Genomic DNA, 9,332 nt, shown 5'->3' with positions numbered 1-9,332 from the left:
GGGACTGTCATATATACATAACATTATAATGAGAACACGACTGTAATAAAACGCTGTGAATTATTTTGGATTAGTTGCCGTTTTTTAGTGTGTTGTTGTGGGGAGCGTATCCAGAACAGGAGTTCACACTTTGTAACTTAATTCATGTACATCTGTGCATGATTTTGTGCAGGTATAAGTTGTAATTTTTTTGTATAAATATCTACTTTATCATATATAAGTTGCATCCCGTTGAGCTAAAAACCATCTAACAAAGCGCTTTGGTTTATGGGTGTTCATTCAGCTCTTCAGATTCATGCTAAAACAGTGTTATTTGAAACAGTAATGCTAAAGATGTTTAATAAAGATGTTTATATAAACTTTTTTTTTTCAAAAACATTACAACTTGTATTGTTCTTATTATTTTCATCAACAATATGGTTTGAGTAAAATCATTTCCCAACAGGCTTTCATTTTATTCATCCATAGCACATGTATTGTGTTTCTTTTTATGTAGCCTAAGTAATGTTGACCAATAACTTGTTTGCATTTTTATTTAATTTTATTTATTATTATTAGTAGTAGTAGTAGTAGTAGTAGTAGTGAGGCAATATATATATTTTTTGCAACTTTACAATAAGGTCTCATTTGTTATTGTATTAACTAACATGAATCAACTGAGCAAAACCCTTGTAAATGTGAGTTAATAATGCACTGTGAACTAACATGAACACGCATATTTTAGGTTAACAGATAAAACACTGGATCCTAAAATGTCTTGGGAAATGTTGAGATTAACCTTAACTAAGATTAATAAAACTTCTACAGGATTTGTTCATTCATTGTTAGCTCATGTTAACTAATACTAACAATAAGCCTTACTGTAAAGTGTTGACACTTTTTTTAAATAAAGAAAATTGGCCATATGAATGTACACTACCGTTCAAAAGTTTGGGGTCAGTAAGATCTTTTTAATGTTTTAAAAGAAGTATCTTCTGCTCACCTAGCCTGCATTTATTTGATTAAAAATACAAACAAAACAGTAATATTGTGAAATATTATTCCAATTTAAAACAGCTGTTTTCTATGTCAATATACAGTAAAGTGTAATTTATTCCTGTGATCAAAGCTGAATTTTCAGCATCATTACTTCAGTCTTCAGTGTCACATGATCCTTCAGAAATCATTCTAATATGATGATTTGATGCTCAAGAAACATTTATGATTATTATCAATGTTGAAAACAGTTATTTACATTTTTATTTCATGATGCTATGATGAATAGAAAGTTCAAAAGAACAGCATTTGTCTGAAATCTAAATCTTTTGTAGCATTAAACACTACCGTTAAAAAAGTTTGGGGTCAGTCAGAATTTTAATTTTATTTTTGGGGGATAGAAATAAAATTAATCAATACTTTTATTCATCAAGGATGAGTTAAACTGATCAAAAGTTACAGTAAAGACAATTTTAATGTTAGAAAATATTCTATTTTAAATAAATGCTGTTCTTTTGAACTTTCTATTCATTGAAGAATTTTGAAAAAAATTTGTACACAACTGTTTTCAACATTGATATTAATAATAAATGTTTCTTGAGCATCACATCATCATATTAGATTGATTTCTGAAGGATCATGTGACACTGAAGACTGAAGTAATGATGCTGAAAATTCAGCTTTGATCACAGGAATAAATTACACTTTACTGTATATTGACAAAGAAAACAGCTGATTTACATTGGAATAATATTTCACAATATTACTGTTTTTGTTTGTATTTTTAATCAAATAAATGCAGGCTTGGTGAGCAGAAGATACTTCTTTTAAAACATTAAAAATTCTTACTGACCCCAAACTTTTGAACGGTAGTGTAAAGATCATTTTAAAAGTAAAGGAATCTTATACTGGTTCAAACTAGACTGCTGTACTGTATATGTTTGATTTATGCTGAAGTGTTTGGGACACTGTCTATTGTTTTTGTAATCAGGCTCTCAAAGTATATTAGAATTTGGATTTAGATTTATCTGCCAATGTATCATTTATCGCCTTTCAAATATAAAGAATTATCGGTTATCAAAATTGGCCCAAATTTTCCTGTCAGCACATGCCTAATTTGATTTCCAAAAAGAAAAACAATACCTTCTGTACATCTCTGACTTCTGACTGGGACAGAGTGTTCATTTTGAGAGCAGAGGGTCCAACCTCACTGAGAGTCTGCAAACATCAAATTAGACATAAACACTGGTCTGAATATGTTAACAGCCTAGATCTCACAAACGTCTCTGTTTGCTCATTCTCTTACAGCACAACTCTCACTTACCTGGTGTAGTCCCACAGTAAGAGCAGCACAATCATCACTGATGACAGCTGGGTCTCACGGCTTATCTGAAAATAAGAAATAAAGCTTTATATACAATCACTTCACCTAAGAGTTACAAACCTTCAGTATATATGAAATATATCAAAGGGATAATGTACAGTCAGACAGTAATTAATGCAAATTAAACATGGACAGGATGATCAGTGTCCCCCATTCACAGCTTCTGATCAATAAATATGTGCACATGAAATATTGATTTGAGATCATATACAAGATCACAAAATAGATCCATTTCAAATCAATATTTCAATATTTAAAAACCCATGGTAATGTTCATGGCTTTATATATGCATTACATTATGTGTGTGTTCATCACAGTATGTCAGGTTGTGTGTAGCTTTACAACTGTTTTATGAGGACACGTGTTTTATGAGGACATCATGAGAACATGTTCTTCATGTTTGACTTGACTGAAGAATCTCAGTGTGTTGTTAGATTGACACAAGCCTGGTCTATGAGGACACTAGTTTTACCGGGACACTGATAACTAGATACATTTGGATGGCGCCCTGAGTTCAGGGTTAGGGTTAGGGTTAGGGTTAGGGGTATGTATGAGAGTGATAGTGGTGAAACGAGGTGTGCTAGTTGTACAGTAAGTGATCGTGACTCACTTTTCACACACACAATCATAATTCAGTGACTGATAACTGTGGCAAACAATCTTCTTCTTAGAAACACTGAAATCTGTTCTATTCTTTAAAAGGTGCTAAAGAGGATCTTTTCATCGACTGAGAAACCAAAGACTGTTAGTGAGTTTTTGAAATGAGCGCATGCGTAAGAACAACCCCCCTCCTTCACAGCTCATTTCAAGGGAACGCCTCCCAAAACTCGTGCACGAGTATTGGAACACGAGTGTTTACCACCGGCATTCGCTGTGTCGTGTTAGTGGATTCATTATGTCGGACTCACCGCAGGTAACTCATAATCTGCAGTTGTTACTCCTGTCTCCTGACAAAAACATTGCATGCAGCGCCTGTGGAGTGTGGAAAGTTACTGGAGAGCGCAGCCGCACTCGTCTCTCACAAGGAACGTCACGGCAGTGATTGACAAGCCAGAGGGCCAACCGCGTAAACGATTGGCTGATGTTTTTAAGGCCCTACCTCGTGCACAGATGTTGTATATTAATATTATTACTTTCAGTGCACCTAATAAATAGTCTTTTATCAGTTAGTAAACACAGTTTCAAGTAATATTGCAAAAATGTATAAAACAAAACATCCTCTTTAGCACCTTTAAGGACTAACTCAATTATTACTTTACTTTATTGGATACCTTTATTGTTGCTGTATCTTATTCTTCTGAATCTGATTCTTCTCAGTTACCATCTGAAAATAAGAAAGAAAAGCAAATACAAATCAAATCAAAATAAAGAAAAACAATTATTCATTGCAGTATTACTCATTGAAAGTCAATTTCAACTGAGGGTGCTACTTTTTACCTACTTCTAAAATGATTATATCTAATCTAACAAACACAATTATGAGTTTTCAATATTGACATTTGCTACAGTGAGCTGTGAATTATGGGTTATCAGTATCGATCCCAATCTTCCATATGGGTGCACCCCAGAGTCCCGGTAAAACTAGTGTCCTCTTAGACCAGGCTTGTGTCAATCTAACAACACACTGAGATTCTTCAGTCAAGTCAAACATGAAGAACATGTTCTCATGATGTCCTCATAAAACACGTGTCCTCATAAAACAGGTGTAAAGCTACACACAACCTCACATACTGCCATGAACACGCATGTAATGTGATGCATATTAGGGCTGCACGATATATCGCATGAGATTGTCACGCGCATTTCGTCAGTAAAGCCGGTTCCCTGATTACCGCTAAATCGCCATCACCTGCTTTCAAATGGAGCGGCATTTAATAGACAGAGCCGTAGATCACTGACAAGCCACGCAATATCGCGTTCATATCGCAGATGAATCGCCTTCGATAATGAACGCGATATTGCGTGGCTTGTCAGTGATCTACGGCTCTGTCTATTAAATGCCGCTCCATTTGAAAGCAGGTGATGGCGATTTAGCGGTAATCAGGGAACCGGCTTTACTGACGAAATGCGCGTGACGATCTCATGCGATATATCGTGCAGCCCTAATGCATATATAAAGCCATGTAGGGCTGCACAATATATAGTTTTGTCACTGATACCTATCCGTGGGTGTGACATTGCAGTATAAATGAAGTCAAGTAGGCTATAGGGATCATAGTTGATCTGTGATCCGTACAGACTACGGCTGCACGATGTATGGTTTTAGCATTGTATCCCGATGTGTGCATCCACAAAAGTCACATCACAGGATGTGCAATGTCAAGTAGGGATCGTAGTTGATCCGAACGGTCCAGCTGCCCCCCGGTTAAGAGCGCATGTGATTCACGTATTAACTGCAAAGTTTAACCATCATAGAGTGAAAGCTTATCATTTGCTTGTGTTTTTAAGTCCTGTCAATTTAAACATCAAACGCAATATGAACTCGCACTGTTTTCTGACAGACAGACAGCACGTGAACACAGAGTTCAGTTCTCTTTCTCTTATCTTTGAGCTTGAACAAACACTCTCAGCGAAAACAGTCGGTTCTGTATTGTAAACAATTAAGAAAACGGATGCATATAATATTGGACCCATACGTGCTTTCCTCAATGTGTGTACCTGAATACAGATAGATTAACCTGAAAAACATAAAGCACTGCTTACTGCTTTTAATTTGTATCTTAGTTTTATTGTGTTTATCTAAGCTTGCAATTCGTTTATTATTCTCTAAGCAGATGCACTACCCTACAAAATTATCCCAATCATCCTAGAATGATTAATTATTTTCAAATAGAGCTATTCAATTCATCTGGTGGAATTGTTTTCATATCGCAATATATAAATTGCAGAAAAACTAAATATTGCAATGTCAGTTTTTCTGCAATATTGTGTAGCCCTATTACCCTGAGTAACATTTAACCTTTAATAATAAAACAAGTAAAATCATGACTGTAAATAACATATAATATACCTGACACAGGTGAAATCACTGATGAATCTTTGTGAATACTGTATGTCTTCCTCCAGAGCTTGGGCTTTCTCCATCACTGTTTCACTTCAGCATGATCTGATGTGTCTTCTGTCATCTTCTGTTTTTAGTATAAACATCAAAAGATAAATTATAGTAAACAGCAAGTTATTTTCATACTTTATTGTATGATATTTAAGAATTATGTATAATTGAGGATCAATATTCCTTCATAAATTTTCACAATTGATAAATTATAGACAATAATACTGACAGTATTAATTTGACTGAATAAGACTGACAGTTCTGATACATCTTATCATAGCCAGTACATCTTTGTTTCTTAATGTCTTTAAATCAAGCAGAACAGTAGTAATATTTACAGTAGGCTAGAATGTGAGGATACTGTACTGGGTGAAATGCCGTCCCCTTCATAGACTGTAGTCATGACAACGCCTTATTATGATGGCTTGGCTAGGTTATTGCATGTGATCAGAAAATGATGCAGTTACAATTATAGTTAAATCGAAAACCAGTTTAAAATGACAAGCATCGCTGATTCCCTCCTGACAGTCTTTAAACACAATCACAATCTCGCTAGCGCCGTTAGCATCGCGAGCTAGCTGCTTTATAACTGTAAAACGAGCTGCAAAGAGCTTACAAGACATGCACAAACAAGCCAAACTGACCCACAAGCATTTAAAAAGCAGAATAACTTACCTTTAAAATAACAGCAGCCTCCATCAGGTGCTCAGATGTCTTCTCAGGTGCAGAGTTTCTATCCGGTCCAAACAGGAAATGAACTTGAGGCATGACTCTGATTAAACCATACTTATTACATTATAAACGGGATTAAAATAATAATAATAAATATATGTGATGTGAGCGCACGAGTTAATGTGTGGTTGTGTTTACATGAATAGCATATGCTAACGAGCTAAATAAACTGTATAAATACTGAGTAAACAGCGTTCAAGTTACTTTTATACTTTATTACATGACATTTAAGGGATATTTTTAATCGAGGATCACTATTTATTCATATATTTAATTCACAAATGAAAAATTATAGGCAATAACACTTAAATAATTAGTATTTTGCATTAACTTGCTTGTTATACAGACCTACGCTGAAGCTGAATGAGGCTCCGCCCACCGGCGCCATCTTGTCTCGCTTGTTGTTCATTGCGTATGCAGCCAATAGGGGCTGCGGAATTAGGCTCCGCCCGTCGGCGCCATCTTGTTTTCGTGATTTCCCGCCTACCAGTAGCGATCTGACCAATCACAGGCCTCAATACTTACACTTGTGTGAAAAATGCAAATTTTCGATGACGCCGGTACAGTACCAGGACCCGGCTGCAGGGGCGCACTCTCGTACACAGAGGATACACAGTGTATGGTATAAAATCAGGTTTTTGTGGTATATAAGGACATGCCGCGAAAATTGGAGAGGGTGCTTCTGGGACATAGAGAAAGGCATCTACATTGCCGGAATTACAAGGACATGGCCTGTGTCCTCATAAACCCAAATGTCCCCGTAATGCCGGTGCGTATTCAGGTCAAAAGTCCTCGTAAACCACAAAAACCAACACACTCACAAAAACAAAGGTACATGCAAACACACACACACACACACACACACACGCACATGCACGCACATACACGCACACACTCACTCTCACACACACACGCACACTCTCACATACACTCACTCTCACACACACACTCACATAAACATACATGCAAACACACACACACACACACACACATGCACGCATATACATGCACACACTCACTCTCACACACACACTCACAAAAACAAAGGTACATGCAAACACACACACACACACACACACACACACAAACATAAATGTAACAAAATAAAAAAAAAAAAAAAAAAAAAAAAATCGATATAGAATATCATACCTTTTAATCTACATGTTGTTCATTTAAAAGGTGTGATATGAGGCATAAAGCCCTTCTTTCAGATTCTCTCCATCTATGATCTCACAGGTGCTCCACACCTTCACATTGATTTTATGTCTCGTTTAGAAAATACTCTTTTTAGATCTTCACTTAATCAATTATAGCGTCAAAATCACAACGCCAGCGTTTCCTCCCGTTACGGCTGGCAGCTTAATTCATGAAGACACGGACTGAGATATGAACATTGGTTTTCTGGATTATTATATTGATAGAGACCCTGACCTGCTGTTATTAGAGCCAAACTCCAGGCTCTGTGCAAATATCAGCAGATGTGGAGGGCGTTTGAGAGGGTTAACCGCGTTACGGAGTCTGAGGCGATCGATCACGAACACGCGGCACCGGGCTTCAGATCTCATCAGCGCATTAGCTTCACTCAGCTTTACTGATATGCGTAAATCACAGCGAGACACTTTCACTGAAATGACTGAATGAGAGCTCAATATAGTACATATATACTGAAAGGTCAAACTCGTCCCCTCACAGATCTCATTTGTCGAGATATTGCTTCCTTTGCTCTTGTTGACTCGAGCGCATATGACAAGATTGTTTCAAACACCGGAGGGATATTGAAATGAATGCTGCTATATTTCCATGCAATTTAAAGTCACAAATATGTTTTTCAGCTCTCAGGGTTTCCTGGAAGAATTTAAATTTCTCTTTATCGCATTCTTGGAAATGTGATGAATCTATTTATTTATGTAGCAGAGCGAGACTGTGATGTCTGCAGAGCTAAACTGATTAGATGAGCTGACAATGAAACTTAATTCTAAAGCATTTATTAACCTTAGTTTGTGTTCTTTCCCAAATTTAATAATACATTATGGAAGTTATTATTTAATGGACCTGAGCTGACATGAACTAACAATAAACAGTTGTATTTTTATTAAGTTAACAAAGATGAATAAACTGATAGCTCATTGTTAGTTAATTGTAGTTAATGTAAAGCAATACTGCCAGATTTATGATGCTGTGGAAAAAGAATGACGTTAATGAGAACTTTTGGTTCTGTTTTAGAACAATTTAAAAATTAGAACACTTTCAAATTCAAACTGTCATGGAAAGATCCAATTAGAATTTTGTTTTATTATTATATTGACGGATAGCTATAAACATTAAAGAGGACCTATAACGACCCTTTTACAAGATGTAATATCAGTCTCTGGTGTCTCCAGAATGTGTCTTAATAATAATAATAATAATAATAATAATAATAATAATAATAATAGTTTAGCTTTACCAAAAATCAATGTACAATGATTTGATTGGCGTAAGTAGCAATGTCCTATATAAGGCAAACTCATATAAATACACACACACATACACACTTAATTTCTTTTAGATGCAATGCAATGCAAAAAAAAAAAAAAAAGACGTGAAAAATGACTTTATTTACAACTTGACTTTACGTCCTGTTACATCTGCACTGATTGTGAACTCGTTTGTAGATTTGTTCTTAATAAATCTTCTTCGAACATGAATTTCAGTCCATCACAGTCGGTGAGTTTGCCTTATTTGACCCACTCAACAAACTTCACATTTCACACAAGAAACACTTTTAAGACATTAAAATGTCCATTTTACTGAGTCGATGTGCCCCAAGTCAAACCCACTTTTCAACAATTACTTACTGCCCCTTCAACCTGAATCCCGCAGCCATCATAAATTAAGAGCTCATTCCTTGAACAAGAGTCAAAGCAATTATGACAGGGTGATTCATTTACAAAGTGCTCGAAGCTCTACATGAGCAAAGTCAGATCCGCTGCTTCAGTCATTATTCATTGTTAGAAATAACCGATGGAAGTTTTCGGGGGGGAGGGGACAAATCAAGGCCCCCGAGTGGAAGAAAAACCTCAGATGTCCTTATTCTATTTTAGAAGAGTAGACTTTCAGTAGCTGTGTTTCCATTCAAAATTGTGAATTTAACTTTGGAATATCACACAAAACATTTGCAAATAAAGCAGCGTTTCCATCCCATGTGT

The 9,332-nt window shown here is 36.0% G+C and overlaps 1 long non-coding RNA gene across 3 annotated transcripts; it reads right to left on the bottom strand.

The window, feature by feature from the left end:
• Positions 1 to 1,920: 1,920 nt before the first annotated feature.
• On the bottom strand, positions 1,921 to 6,955 carry LOC125272987. Of its 3 annotated transcripts, none has more exons than XR_007185983.1 (6): positions 6,493 to 6,955; positions 6,088 to 6,184; positions 5,371 to 5,488; positions 3,632 to 3,684; positions 2,300 to 2,364; positions 1,921 to 2,193 (listed from the first exon to the last, which is right to left on the bottom strand). It is a non-coding gene; the product is annotated as an uncharacterized LOC125272987 (long non-coding RNA). The 3 variants fall into 3 exon arrangements; XR_007185982.1 differs by having other exon boundaries at positions 6,088 to 6,145; XR_007185981.1 differs by lacking the exon at positions 6,493 to 6,955 and having other exon boundaries at positions 6,088 to 6,486.
• Between the last annotated feature and the right edge of the window lie 2,377 nt (positions 6,956 to 9,332).

This window comes from Megalobrama amblycephala, linkage group LG7 (assembly GCF_018812025.1).
Source record: "Megalobrama amblycephala isolate DHTTF-2021 linkage group LG7, ASM1881202v1, whole genome shotgun sequence".
Lineage (NCBI taxonomy): Eukaryota > Metazoa > Chordata > Actinopteri > Cypriniformes > Xenocyprididae > Megalobrama > Megalobrama amblycephala.
The sequence above is the reverse complement of the archived record's forward strand: the minus strand, read 5'-3'. Positions and strand labels throughout refer to the sequence as shown.